The following is a 16359-nucleotide window of genomic DNA, read 5'->3' as shown; positions in this document are numbered from 1 at the left end:
CACCATCTTTTCTCAAAGAGCAATCAGCACACTCTAATGCACTTTTCCTAAATCAGTCATGCAAACTATCAAGATGCAAATGCACAATGCAAGTGTTTGTTTTCCGCTTTCTTAGTATTGATGCCTACACAGAAAGCTTTTTGTACAACTTTGAATTTGCTTTTAAATGACAAATACAAACAAGTTTACTTTTTCGAAATCAGAGAGGGTAGAAGGGATTACAGCACTTAACGATTTTCGAAATGAATACTTGTTTCGACACTTAAAAGAGACAAACTCAAACCAGTAAGCAAAAGCAAATGTATAATCAATTGCAAACAGCCAATGAACTCTCTCCTAAGATCACAATCAACAGATCTGAATCAAGGGCTACAGGATGATTATTTCACTCATGCAAAGGAAAACTGCGAATGACGCCACAAACACATAAAAACACTCACAATCTTTTTGTAAAAAAGGAGGCGGAATTTAAGCAGAGAAAAGGGGTTATCAGACTGGTACCTATGCTGGTTACAGGCTGCAAAAATCAGAGATTAAAACAAGGCAAAACAGAGCAGAGAACCCCAGCTGCACAAGGCCAAACTGGTTCAGTGCAACCTCAACACAGGGGTTTTGACATTCAGCGCAGGTAGCCTTCATGGGACCTGCGTTGAAATGCAGAATCCCTTCACTGGGTCTGCGCTGAAGGAGAAACTCTCGTTTCTCACTGGTTCTGGGTCACAGATTGCTATTTAATCTACAGTTTCAGGCCAAATCAAAGCAACAAGCAAGGTGCAATCAAAGGGATGCTTTGAGAGAGTACTAAGATCTATCACAAAGGATCATCAAATCATTTGTGAGTCCATTGTTCAGATCATAGACAAGTCCAGTGATTGGATCAAAGCAGCAACTGTCTACTTTGCATCCGGGAATAGCAGATGCAGTTCGATTGTTGCTGTCAAGTCTATGAAACAAACAATGATAGAAACACAAATAAAATGACTAAACAGATCTCCCCAGCGGAGTCGCCAATTTTTTGTGGGGAAAAATGCCTATGTAGGACGATCCTATCCACCTAAGGTGTGACAGTGTCTTAGCAACAAACAGAGACAGCTATTCTAGTATTCTCCCTTTATGAATTAAGAATGAAGAGAGAGATGGATGGACTAACCGGTGTCTTCCGTTTGTCCCTCGATCCGGCTTCTCTTCTCCTGGAGAGTTCCCAGCTACTTGCCTTCTCGCTCGCCCAGCTTCAAGAGGTTTCTGTAAGATCACAAGAATAGAACACTACACAAGACATGGATTCATATTCATAACTAGTTCAGGATTAGAAATAAACTAAACATACTAATGCAATCATACATCAAAAATACATCAGTATATAGGAGAAACCAAGATAGCTTTATTGATGAATAACAAGGTTCAGGAAGAGATACAACCCAGAGGGCTCCAATCCAGCATCTCCTTCCCAGCAAATGGAATTCCTATCTTCACCCCCTTCAAAGCATTAAGCACCCAATGATTCCAATCTCAAACCAACAGCAATTCTTTGCAATAACAAAATTCCAGCCTCTAGATCCCATGGAGGAGAGATCCATATATAGATGTTTGGAGAGAGGATGAGTCAGCTTGAGATCTGACTAGTGTCCTCTCCCTCTGTCAGTTCTTGATTCCACTTGGAGGTTCTTGCTTCCACTTGGAGATTTGGAACCTCTTACTCATCACCAGTCGAATTCCCTGAGGCAAGTGTCATTTTGGAAGCTTCCTGGGTTCTGACACCTTGAGAAATGAACTTGCCACATGTCCACTCTCGCTCAGCGCAGGTAGCCAGTGTTGCTTTTGACATTCAGCGCAGGTAGCCAGTGTTGGCTTTGACATTCAGCGCAAACAGCTAGTGGAGCCACTGAAATGATCCTGAATTGACTTGTTTTTGAGCAGTTTCTGGTGGAGAACTTCTGTGAATTGCTATGGTTTGTTAGCCTTGTTCCTCTAGGGGTAGGAACAACATGTTTAGGGACTTTGGATCCCTTAGATTATGGACATTTTATGCTCAATGCTGTAAGGCACAAAAATGTCTATAACAAAATGTCTTCTTATGCAATAAGGGAGATATGCTACCCCTTTTATTGACGTGTATCGTTTCAAATTGTAATGGTTTGACAAGGAGGAATACTACTCATATTTATTGCTCCAAAAAGTCAATAAAAGGAAGCATATAAACCCTAATCATGTATTAACATAGTATAAGTAACTACTTTAATATAAGGAAAAAGATTTGAATTTTATGCCAAGTAACATAATCTTCACTCATTTAACAAAAACCGTGATTGGATGTGTCTTTTTTACCAATAAAATTTCAACTTTAAATAAGTCAGAATCATTCTCGATAATGATATAAAAGTTTCAATATTACACTGTTTTAAGTAAAAATCCTCTTTCCAAGGTTTTTTAGTGTAAAAGTTGCCTCTAAACTATAAGTCAAAATCATTCTCGATAATGATATAAAAGTTTCAATATTACACTATTTTAAGCAAAAATTATCTTTCCCAGCTTTTTTAGTGTAAAAGTTCTCTCTTTCTGTTAAAAGGAAGGCATTCAAGCATCCCGATATGGCTTATGTCAACCATACACGTCGTCTTCAAAAGTTTAGCGTTAGCATATGGTTGGTTATTTGGATTTCAAAGATAAAATAACAACTCCAGGTCATAATCTTATAATGAGAATATAAAAAATATTAGGGAATTTTTTTAAATTTTTTATGTACAACTAACCCATATAAATTACATTTTAATCATTTTTTTTTTGGTAAAATCTAATATAACTCCAATTAAATAGAAAATATTAGGAATTTTTTTTAATTCTTTTTAAAAAGGGGCAGTCCCTTGTAGAAGCTTTTATTAGGCTCAAATTGTACAATATATACATCAACAGTCACATCGACAATCACATCAAATCACATTTTACTCCGGTATATAGCTGAATGCGCAGCATCATATTGACGAAAGTCGATCGCGAGTGAGGTGCGAGAAAACCGATAACCCCCACCGCGAAACATGCACTCGGGTGCTTTTATGGACAACTAACCCATATAAATTACATTTTAATCATTTTTTTGGTAAATTTTAATATAACTCCAATTGAAAAAATAAATAAATTAACCAAAAAAAAGCATTAAACCATTTCAAAGATGTCAATTTGCAAATTTGAATGAATTTATATGATTGTTTGGGAGGTATATGTTTCGATGTTTTTTTTGGTTTTCATTTGAAATTTAGTTAGCATATAAGATTGGATGCCCTTTTTTAAGTCATTTGGAAAGGGATTTAATTAGAAGTCGAGAAACGACTTTAATGAATATATAAAAGGTTTTGGACATTTTTGTTTGATTATAAAGTTATTCGTTGATTTTTATTTTAGATAGGAAATTATTTTAGAGTGTAATTTAGGGTAATACTTGATTTTATATATAAAAGGTTAAATTTTTTTATTTAAAATTATATAGTTTGAGTGTTTTAAATTTAATGATAAATATGAGATATTAATATTTTATAAGTTATATTTAAGTTAAAATTGTATACTTGATGATGATGATGATGAAGATGGTTAACGTTCACTAAGACCAAATAATGGTCTATTGGACCTAAAGAAACAAATTATCTATTTTGATTTAAGTTAAAAATAGTTTTATTTTAGAATAGGAATTAAAATTATTTGAGTTGATTATAAAAAATTCAAATATGGAGTAATGGCCAAAAGTTTAGAAACATTTTATAAGAAAGAGTGGAAGTTTGACTTTTTTAGTTAGCACCTAACAAATTATTTCTAATGATGAAATTGTCTTGTTTTTTGTTTTTGTTTTTGTTTTGTGTTTTTTTCAATAATGAAGACAAGTTAGCCCAAATTTACAAATAGCAAAATAATGATAAATTTTACCATGTAAAAAGAAAAATCTTTTTATTTCCATATAATAATTTTGTTATAATTAATCATATTAAATTATTGGTTGATTTTTTGATATTTTGCGTTATTATTAATATAATTTTTTATTTCTATATAATAATTTTGTTATAATAAATATCTTTTAAATTATTTGTTGATTTCTTAATATTTTCCCTTCTTTTTTATTTCCATATAATAATTTTGTTATAATTAATCAATATTAAATTGTAGATTTCTTGATATTTTGCATTATTATTAATATAATTTTTTATTTCTATATAATAATTTTGTTATAATAAATAGATTTTAAATTATTCGTTGATTTCTTAATATTTTCCATTATTATTAACCTAATATAAATTAAAATATTGTATAGAATATAACTCCTTAATAATAATTCTATATAATAAAAAAATATTTTATAATTATTGATATTAAAATAGCAATTATTTAATAATAAATATATATTCATATTATTATTAATGGCATAGACTTTTTTTGACCATTTGATTATAAAGTTATATTATATAAATTAATATTTTAGTAAATTAATTTTAAACATTTTAATAATTATATGAGAATTGTTCTCAATCTCAAGGAAACTTGTTTGGAGTATTTTGACATTTAAGTATTGTGCGAGTTGGAACAGAAGGTTCCAAATTGTAGAGAGAAGGTCCCAAATTGTGGAGATATGGTTTTAGGAGTTTAGGAATTGTTTGGGAATAGTCATCTTAAGAAATCATGACATGAAATGGAATGGGTTTTGAGATATGGGAATTGTAAATGAGAATTTGTATAAGCTTCATCATTGTCAAGCATATTTTATATTTTATATGTTTTCAAGTTTTTGGCGTAAAAATCATCAAATTTGTTTTATCTTAGGCATTAAATAGGTAGGTAAATCTTTATAAATCATTTATAGATAAACTTCTAAGTGAATAATTATGACGTAATGCATTTCTCTTTGAGAAGAACCCCCCTAGATGCCATTATGTATCACTCTTCACCATCAGATCCATTGTTAGATGATTGGGAGTTCTTCCACCATTAGATCCCATTGGGTTAATTGTCAACAAAATCTTGATTTGTGCAACAGTTCAACTTGTTCATCTTTAAAATAAAAATAATTATAACCCATTAAAATAATGCAAGTCAAGTACCTCGATGTTCGGTGTTGTTCACGAATTCTTTCAGGATGTTAATGTATGGGGTAAGATATGTGAATCGAGAGCAATTATGCCTATTTAGATTAAGGAACAAATTCTGCTTTAAAATTTCGTGTAATCATTTTCTTGCCTTGTTACACATTGTAATTTCTTTATTTGTAGCAAATATGCAAGAAATTGTGCGATACAATTGTTAAATTGTAGGAGACATAGAATCCTGAAAAGCGCATGAGAGTTTAAAGATTTAGTAGAAGAAAATTATGGAACAACGTGCGGTCAGTACTTGGTGAATCTGGTCTGCAAATCTTGAAGAAATCAAGAATATGCTCAGGAGATGAAAATTTATATAGAAATATTTTGTTCTTTATTGAATTACTTAAATCAACCCTTCAGAGGAAGCTTTGTTGTTGAATTTAGGTAAATCTGTTGAAAGTTAGACAGTAATTTCTATATTTAAAACACTATTTAAATCCTACGAGGGTTTTCCCTTGAATTTGAGCAAATTTGGTAAAATATTGAAAGAATTTTTTGATATGCTGAGAATGGTCAGTTAATTTTATAACAAGAGAAAATAAATTATAATCAGTATAAGCATTATGATTTTTTTTTGCTTTACATATCCTACCTATCATGTTCGATTTTTTCAAGAAAGAGACTTTCAATAAGGCACCCACCTTATATTAAATGTGACTCAATTTAAATAAGAATTTTTCTTTGCTTCCTACCCACTTCCTGTTTCTACAAACCCTCACTAATATTTCAAGGGAAATAATATCAATTACCACCCAATACTAAGACACATTTAAAGTGGGATTTCAATGATACAATATACTTTGACTAGAACAAGACATTTAATCACTTGTAAGCATAGATGGTTCAAAATTGAATTAATCTACTTCAAATGTTGTTAGTTATGTTTTTCATTTCACTATTGCATCTTCAATATGCCTTTGAATTAATCTATTTCAAATGTTGTTAGTTTTGTTTTGCATTTCAATAATGCATCTTCAATATGCCTTTCTTTCCCATTTTTGTTAAGTGAATGGTTTGGTCTATATGGTTGGTGTTCCTACTTTCAATGTATGTTATTAAGCTACTGAGAACCTAGAAGATAATACTTAATATTTAGCCAACATATTCTTTACTATCAACTCATGCTATTAGTTTGCTCAAAAGATTACTACTTAAGATTTAGCCAACATGTTTTGTACTTATAGGCAACATTTTTTTTCCAGATTTTGCGCGATACAATTGTTAAATTGTAGGCGACAGAGAATCCTGAAAAATATATGAGAGTTTAAAGTTTTAGTAGAGAAAAATTATGGAACAGATTGCAGTCGATGCTTAGTGAATCTGGCTTGCAAATATTTAAGAAATCGAGAATACACTCAGGGGATGTAACCTTATATGGAATTTTTTTTGTTCTTTATTGAATTACTTAAATCATCCCTTAAGAGGAAGCTTTACTGTTGAATTTAGGTAAATTTGTTAAAAGTTAGACAATAATTTCTATATTTAGAACACTATTTAAATCCTAGGAGGGTTTTCTCTTGAATTTATGATAAAACCAAATTTTAATAATTTAGGTTATACATTTAATAAGTTAATTGATTCATATTTGCAATGGTTCATTTCTTCCTATGTTGTATAGTTGTGATGTTTTTCATATTTGTGACATCGGGTGAAATTCGTGGGAGGACAATTTTTTTTTAATTTTCATAACAGGTGTAAGCAATGGGACAGTGGACAAGGTGATAAGGAAGCTTCCATGAGCTTGCACAATGAATCTCAATTTCTACAATGTTTCTAGTTATCAATTGGTTTTCTTATTTTTTCTTACTACCTACAATTCTGCAAAACATCTATTGAACCCATGGGAGAAGAGAGTGATCATGTCCATATTATTGCACTATCAAATGCATTGGGTTGCTAGTTTGAGTTGTATACCTTGACTAAAGTTCATGTGATATTGGTAAGACAGATGTCAATCATCATGATTTCATACCTTCCAATTTCTTTTTAAAAGAACTAGGATTAGAAACAGTTGAACCTTATGTAGTTATATTGTATTCCCACGCAGTTATGACATTATTTATCCCAGGTCAAGAGCATTGTTTAAGTTCAAGGCACCACCTTTATAATTTTGCTAGCTTAGGAAGTTGTAGGCCTAGTTTTATTGGATTTGCTTAAAAATCACATATGTATTGAATTAATGTTTTGGGATTTTAGCTGCAAGTGTAAATATGAAATTGGCAATGATTGGAAAATTATAATTCCATTCAGGTCCATTGCTGACTTTCCAACTTTAATCAAGATTGTTGAAGGAAGGTTCCATTTCTATTGTATGGAACCTAAGTTTATTAAGTTGTGGCAGGTTATATTTGAAATATTGATTTTATATGATAGATGAGTCATTGTTCACCTGATATAATGGTTCTAAATTACAATGAGTGTTGTTTTTAATGATCCAATCCTTTTGACTGAGGAATTTGAAATGACCATAATTTGTAGTTTTATGATTGATCAAATATTGTGAAAGGTTGTGTAAATAGGGCCAACCCTATGTCAAATTGGTACGTATATACACCATTCAAATGAATTTGTGTCTTTGGATAAAACTTTGTTTTCTCCTTAAAAAAATTATAAAGGGATTGATACATGCCTCTGCAAAGAATAAAATAAAATATATGTTATTTTGAAAAGAGAGTATAATTGTAGTGTAAACAAGGTTGGGTCTAGAAAGATAGTGATGGCTTGGTTGACAACTCAATTGTTATTAATATATAAATTTAATTGTTATTGTTATTAATATATAAATTCAATTGCTATTAATACCTAAATTCGATTATTATTAATATATAAAAGTTATACCATTTCAGTCATATAAATTAAATAATTGATAACAATTGATAGGTATTAATTTGTAATAAGTTATTGGATTTATAATATATAATACATTACAAAAAAATTTAAAATCATAAAAAATAATTAAATTATGACTCTATTTTATATTATTATTATTATTATTATATATATAAACCATAAAATATGTAACAAGATTCTTAATCATGGAAATTCAACCCTACTTTATCATGGTGATTCTTGACTAGTAAATAGGATTTGTTACAATACCATGGCTTATCAATAACACGTCCAAAAAACCATAACTCATTTCATATGACACTCGTTCATATACCATTTTTTTTATTAATCAATTTAATTAAAAAGGTAAAAGGAGTATAACTACTTTTAAGATAAATATCAAATTTTAATCTATCTAGTACTAAGAAAAGAGTTATCACTAATCTATTTTATAACACAATTTGACCAGGAATGTTGAATGGCAAGCTATATAAAAGGTTATGTTAACCTTTTATCCAATTCCTTTCAATTTGTAATGGGAAGTCACAAATTTCTCATATGGTTATTTATTTGTTTTAACATTCCTTAGTTTAAACTATAAACTATAGATGGTTATTTGATATACTAGTCATGCAATCACATAGAGATCGGTTATAAGCCTAAAATGATATTTATTATTGCACAGAAGAATCATCACACAAAGCTATTTCAAAGTGGTTGTTCGAGCAATGTGCAACCAGGGAAGTATTCTTTTTAAATTTTATCATTTGGATAAGTACAACTCTATTAGAATCAACCATCATATAGGTATCTAAACCATTAGTGTGAATTGTTATTTAGTGGCAATATTTCCTTTTGTGTTATGTGCACAAATTATGTATATAACTTTTGTGTTCTATGTTAAAAGCCCTGTAGAGAACTTCAACTTAACTTAACAGTGGCATCATGAGAAATTATTGAATAGGCATTTTTGTGTGCAAATTGAGAAAGGTATGGGGAATGGGGCAATTGGGAAGAAGTGCAACAAATAGAAGTAGTCCATAACATTTAACAATTTGGTTCAAGATCATATACTTTTATTGCTTTTTCATGGGAATAAGCTTTAAAATGTGCATATGGATGAAATAAAAGTCCACAAATTGTTTAACAACATAATGGAATGGAATATGATGATCTCATTATCATGCAAGAAAATTCTAATTGAAGATTCATAAATATATTTGGATCCTCCATAGTTTTGGTACATCCACAAGGGAACATTTGACAAGACAGGAACTGGAAGAAGGTATAAAAAGGGTAGCTACAGTGAAAGCAAAGGATATCAAATGCCTCCAAGAAGAACACCTCAAATCAGGGCAAGAATATCTCATCCACACTTATCAACAAAACTCAATGAAATAATATGGGAATGCCTTTCAACTTCCAACATATTGGACAACAAGTCTTATTATATCAATCTTCAAAGGAAGGGAGAAGAAGAACTTCGGGAATTACATAACAAAAATGGTCAACTTGGTGTTTTTGAAACTAATGGAAGGAATGATAGGAAGGAAATATGGTAAATAGGTCAAAATTGAAGGGAAAGGGCCCTGAAGGTGAGCTAACTTTTTGCCCAAGCACTCTATTGTTGATCATTGCATTAGCTTAAGGCACATGATAGAGAAAATTTGAGACTCTAAAGATGAAGAATCTTAGTGCTACTTCATGGACATAGGATTCAACATATAACAAGGGACATTAATAGGAGAGAAAGTGCTTGCCCACATATTACATGATAGGAAGATCATAGTGCTTGCCCCACATATGACTTGATAGGAAGATCATAGTGTTGTCAATCAAAGGAAACATGTTACTAATGGAAAAATCACATAGAGAACCCTTCACTTCCAGAGTCATTTAAGACAAACAAAATATGATGTACAAAGATTGTCTATACACCAAGTCATTAGTGATAACCTAAGACCATTTTCTTAGGACATTGAAAATAAACAACATAAGAGAACTTATAAATTAACAGAAAAATAGGTCATGGAAACATCAAGATTCATACTATTCTTCATATGAAGAATTGCACCATGTCAACTCCATATCTCTTTCAATCATTGGGAACATAGAAAGGTGAAGTAGAAGAAGAAAATGCTTCTATAATAATTTAAGGGTTGAGCACTAAGCACGTGTAAATATTTGGGATATTGTATCAGACTTTAGAGAAAATGCACATCGATACAAACAAAATGGCTAGAACAACCACACTATTTGATGGGATAAAACACACACTTATCAGGACTTGAACTTTGGTTGGGAGGATATCACCATCCCCACTTAAGCATTCAATCTAGCCCTTGGTGTGTTTTTACTTAATATATATGACTAAAATTATTTCCATTAATGCACATTTAGAGTTGCAAGTTGCAACAACACCAGAAAAACCAAATTGAAGAATGAGACAAAATACCTTAACTCTCTCCTCAGCTTTTCCCCTTGTTTCAACAAATGGCATGAACACCCACAACTCACAAAAGATACCTAACAAATGAACCTTCGCTTATGAAATTTCCTTGAAAGGATTTTACATGAGACATAATACCCTAACTCTCTCCTCAACTCTTCCCCCTTGTTTCAACAAATGGCATGAACACCCATAACTCACAAAAGATACCTAACAAATGAACCTTCACTTATGAAATTTCCTTTAAAGGATTTGACATTGGACAAGATACATCAGTTAAACATTCGTTATGACATTTCAAATTATCATGTTAGTTTTCTCTGATAGAAAAAATACTCAGTGTCTCCTACCAAATGCACAATAAAAATTAAAAATTAAAAATGATGATACCAAGTTTGATTCATATTAAAAAAAGACAATTTTGATAAAAATTGAAAAACATTCAAAAGTGTCTTTACTTTTATTTCCTTTCTTCACTACTCAATATCATCTTTTATTATTCTTTCCCTCTAACCTTTGAAGCTTCTTCAAGATCTTTTGAGTATCTCACCATTCATTAAATTTAAAAATAATGTACTCAAATTTTTGCTCACTCTCTTGATTTTCTTTTGCACATTGAATTTATACTCACTACCTTACTGCTTCTAGCTTTTTCACTACCATAGGTCACAGGGTCAAATCCAGTCAAATCCCTTGAAGTTAATAGCCACTCTTGTAGTTGGAGGTTTACATAGACCTCAATCAAAATATTACAAGAAAAAGGGAGGGGATGTAGTTTAAGTCTTTTCCCAGAGTGAGTATATTATTTTTAAAAGTTCATAGAGAATATAGTATGTCTATTATAATGCAGAACAAGAATTGGAAATTTTGATTGAATTACAATGTAATGTTAGTCTCTCCCCAAGGCAGTATGACTTGTCTATCATTGATCATCTAAATAAAGTGAGAAACCTTGTCATTCTTGTCTTTATGTGCAACCCTAGGACACAAGGTATTGTTGAAATTTTTTATTACTTCTTTTGAAAAGTGAAGGTAAGAAAAGCAGAACATTGATTGCAAACATTAAGCAGGGTATAATCATGTAAAACATGTCTTTGTAATTTTTGAAAGTATGTTAGTGCCTGTGTATATTATGCATGGTTTCTATCATAAATGGGCCAATTATATGAGAGAATATGAGAGATGAAATTAAAAGAAGTCCAACCAGTTATATGGGATCATAACTTTGAAATATATGTACAAGACATGTCTAACAAGTTCACCCCAATTGATAATACCTTCACTGTGCTTTACTTGATGCATGTACCTTGCTCCTCATCTTGTAGATTTTGAGGCCTAGAAATCCTCTCTTTGTAAATGTTTTATATTACCTTATTATCCATTTGACGGTTAAATGTTAAAATTATGTTGCTTTTTCTTTGTGAAGAGCTACCCTCCTCAAATCCAAATTAATGAATCTAGTTGGCCTAGTGCAACGGCACATAGAGGGGAAAAACTTCAAACACAAGTAAGACAATGAAATGAATTGTCTAAATCAGTATTTGCAAGAAGAAGTATACTAGCTTTATTGACGCTGGAAAAAATTGTCTGTATTACATGATGTAAACTTGATAAGACAATAAAATAATCATGTACAAAATTTATACTTCATAATTAACTTTACATCAGTTGACAAAATTCCAATGCCTCAAGATAGTTCTTTCCCACACCCAATTATTTGTCTCTGTTATTGATTGTGAATAGCCTTATAGGGTTGACATGAACATCTCTTCAGGACCTCCTTGACAAATCGTGCCTTATTCCCTTTTGACTTATTATGATGATATTTTATTTTCTTCTAGTGTTGAACTAGCAAAACACAAGGTTCAAACATAACAGAGAACTTTTCTAAGTGCTTTTCATAAATATGATCTATGAATCAATTGTCAAGCTAATCTAGCTGGAAGTGTTCCTCTGCAACTTCCACCCAAAGACCAAAAATGCTAGAGGCCTTGATATCTAACCATTGATGCTCAATATGTTCATCACAGATGATATGCAACAGAGACCTTAAGTCCCTAGCCAATTTAGGAAGTTTCCTCACATGTAAAAACTCCCTCATATCAAGTTCTTTTAACCTAAATAATTACCCCAATTGATTTGGAAGTTGTATTAGGCACCCACACAACGAAACATCAAGGGACTATAGTTGTCTAAGTTTACAAATTTAATATGGTAGTTCTTTTAAACTTGGACATGCGTACAATTTGAGCATTTTCAGTGAGCTGAGATATTCTATATCATTGGATAACTTGTGAAGATCATGGCAGTTTGTGATGGACAACCGTTGAAGGAAAGTCATATTATATATACTTGAAGGCAGTTCCTCCAAATTGCTACAATGATCAATAATGAACTCAAGAAGACTGGGGAACTCCAAACACAACCCTCTATATAATATAGTCATATTTCCACAACCCTCACATAGAATCAACGATAACTTCTATAATTTTTGCTAGGATTGAAAGTATTTTTGAAGGGGAGGAAGAATTACTCTCTCTAACTGAACAACTTTTAGCTGAGTTAATGAAGACAAGACTAATATTCCTTGGAGTGTAGCACACTTAAAATTGTGATTGAAAATTATCAGAACCTTTAATTTATGCATTGATTGCATAAATGGTGGAAGAAAGTATTCACTTGCAGAAAAGTTTAAGATAAGAGCCTTGGCATTTGGAAAGTCCATATGACACCAATCCTTCATTAGACCTTGACATACAATAATGCAGAAATCAACACATTTAGAAACAAATTATGTGCAGGTAGAATGTAAGAGCTTTCAAGTTTTTGTTCAAGTGAGACAGTTCAATATTGAAAGAAATAGCACCAAACCTGTGTGGAAGACTCTTACTTTTTATCTTTAATGATTTTTTATATGTCACAATTCTTCTCAAATTTATGCCTTACAACGTTTCCTTTGCAACATCTAGTGCAATTTCTAGTATACAATTTATTTCCATGTATTTAATGAACTTGGTTGTGTGAAGTAGCTAATACGAGGGAAATGTGTAATTCCATGTGTCATTTTTAAAGTAAAAATAAAATATCATCTAAATGAAAAAAACAATATTCTCTATAATAAAAAACAAAAATGAATAAAAATGTTTGATTAGTTTTAATTAAAAGAATTAAAAAACATCAATAATCTCATTTTGGGTTCCTTGTTGATATTACAATATGGTATGGGTGATAGCATTGAATTTGTTGGAAAATCAGGGCTCTGCATTCTGATCTAGGGTTTTAGTCAGGGTTTGAAGCTGGTGACCATGGTGGGTCGTGGAGGAGGGAGTTCTGCTCCCTCCTATAATCACATAGTCGCGAACAGAAACAAGCAAACAACAAAGGGGATCACTGAGGACACTGACATAGGAAATATCAAATCTCATGAACAAAGAGAAAATCATGAGGAAGATAGCAGGGAGAAGAGGAAAGAGGGCAGCAGTCAGAAAGTTGCACCTTTGAGGGCGACAGGGGGCTGCAAACCCAAGTTGACCATTACTCCTCGGGTCATTTTAAGTGACCCAGCGCTACAGGTGCATAGAGATCACATGGCAGAACACGCGATCATATGCAAATTTATGGGGACTTGGCCGACGGAGAAGGCCTTACATGCATGGATAAGGTACCACTGGAAACCAAAAGGAGAAATAAACCTTCACCTTGGATCCAAGGGTTTCTTCACAGTGGTGTTCACGAGCTTAGAAGATAAAGACAAAGTGTTCGAGGGAGGACCCTATTTTTACGCTGTTGTAGGCCTGTACATGCGACCATGGGTGATGAACTTTGTCCTACAACGAGAAACATTCACTTTAGTACCGGTATGGATAAGACTTTACTCCCTTCCTTTAGATTATTGGTTGCCAGAGTCTCTAAAGGCTATTGGCAATAAACTAGGGCATTTTATAAAGACATCAGATGCGACATTAAGAGGCAAATACACTTCCTTCACTCGGATCTGTGTGGAAATCTACCTATCTGGGACACTGCCAGACGAGATCATTTTAGAAGTTTATGATGAGGAATGGGTGCAGGCAGTGAACTATGAGCATGTCCCATTTAGGTGCCGCAAGTGCCATGAACATGGGCACCTATACAGAGACTGCCCATTAAACAAACTGGAAAGCAACAAAAAAACCACCACAAGCAAAGATCCTGAGGGTTTCACTAAGGTGGGGGGTAAGGGGAAAGGAGGAAAGTGGCACCAAAATAAAATCAACGAGGACAGACAACTGAGCCATAATAGTTTCAAAATCTTAGAAGAAGAAATTGGAAACAATGGGAAAAACCAGAAATCAGAGACTAAGACCAATCAGAAGGATAGGGATACTAACATGGAGGACATACCAAAGAACAACCAGCAACAGGAGGATCTGCCAAGCATTGTGGAGCTCAGCAAGGACCATGAGATGACCCCAAGTGAGGCGGGAACAGAGGATCATGAACTACAGGAGATTCTTGAGAAGGAAAACTTAGATCTAGAAAAGTTTCTGGAGCAGGTGATTAATAAAGGAATTGACTCCCTGCCAAAAGAGGAGTTTGGCAGGGTTCAACAACTCTTCCTATGGAGATCCCAGTCGAAGAGTTCTTGAGTCAAAAGAAACCATGACAACCAAGAAAATAGAGGGATGAAGATAAAGGAGGAAACATTGGGGCACTCTTCCAAGAACCCGGGTAGGAAAAGAGGAAGGAAAAGACAAAATGAGCTACTGACATAATGTCGAAAACTCATGATCAAATCAGGTAAGATGAAATATCTGACCAGTTACTCTTTTACAAACCTTTCTTAATGAAGTTCACAACTTGGAATATTAGGGGTCTAGGAAGTAAAAGGAAACAAAGAAATATCAGCAGTAGAATAAAAGAAGAAAAACTCGACATGGTTTTCATTCAGGAAACAAAATGATCGATGGATAAAATCAAGGAAATACATAGCAAATGGATGAGCAGGTATGAGTATCTAGAGGTTAAGGCAGAAAACTTGGCAGGAGGGATTCTTACGCTTTGGGATCCCTAAAAACTTGGAATCCTGGACGCGGAAGCATCCAGGAACTATCTTTCATTGGTAATACAACCTGTGGGTGATAAGGAGAGTTACATGGTTAGAAATGTTTATGGTCCTTAAAAACTGTAAGACAAAATCAATCTCCTCACTTCCCTTGAGGAGATAAGAGAGAGATATCCTGATACACCCTGGATTCTGGCAGGGGATTTCAATATGATCAAATCTCTTACAGAGAAAAAAGGGGCTACCAGAACACTAGGTAGATCCATTGCCTTCCAGAACTTCATAAATAACAAGAGATTAGTGGATGCTGAAATAATAAATGGCACCTTCACCTGGAACAACAAGAGAGGAGGGGATTCTCAAGTTGCCTCTAAACTAGACAGATTCATGATCTCAGAGGACCTATTTCTCACAGGCCCTGACATGTCAACTTTAATCCTTCCTTTTGGAGGCTTAGACCACTGGCATGTCCAACTTGAAGCCACTTTTATGGGCACACCGAGGAATAGACCTTTCAGGTTTGAAAATGTCTAGCTTTCTCACCCTGACTTCACCAGAAATATTGATAAATGGTGGAGGGAAGAGTTGCCCTTTAAAGGCACTAAAATGTTCATTCTACAAAAAAGACTTAAACACATCAAAGTCAGACTCAAAGATTGGAACAAAAAATAGTTTGGTAACATTTTCGAAGCCAAAAAAGAAGTTGAACAGAAACTTCAGGGGATCAATCAGCTCATGATCACAGATGGCTTTAACGAGGAAAGGAAAACTCAAGCAGATGCTCTTCAAAAGGAATGGGATGACAGGTGCAGGCAAGAGGAGATTTTTCTAGAGACAGAAATCAAGAGTACAGTGGATTAAAGAAGGGGAAAGAAACAAAAAGAAAATTCACAAGTCAACATTGAGGCACAGGTCACACA

The sequence above is a fragment of the Pinus tabuliformis genome, chromosome 5_2, assembly GCF_031772625.1.
Source record: "Pinus tabuliformis cultivar Carrire ecotype Pingquan chromosome 5_2, CPIR1, whole genome shotgun sequence".
In the NCBI taxonomy this organism is placed as follows: domain Eukaryota; kingdom Viridiplantae; phylum Streptophyta; class Pinopsida; order Pinales; family Pinaceae; genus Pinus; species Pinus tabuliformis.
Note: the sequence above shows the minus strand (reverse complement) of the source record.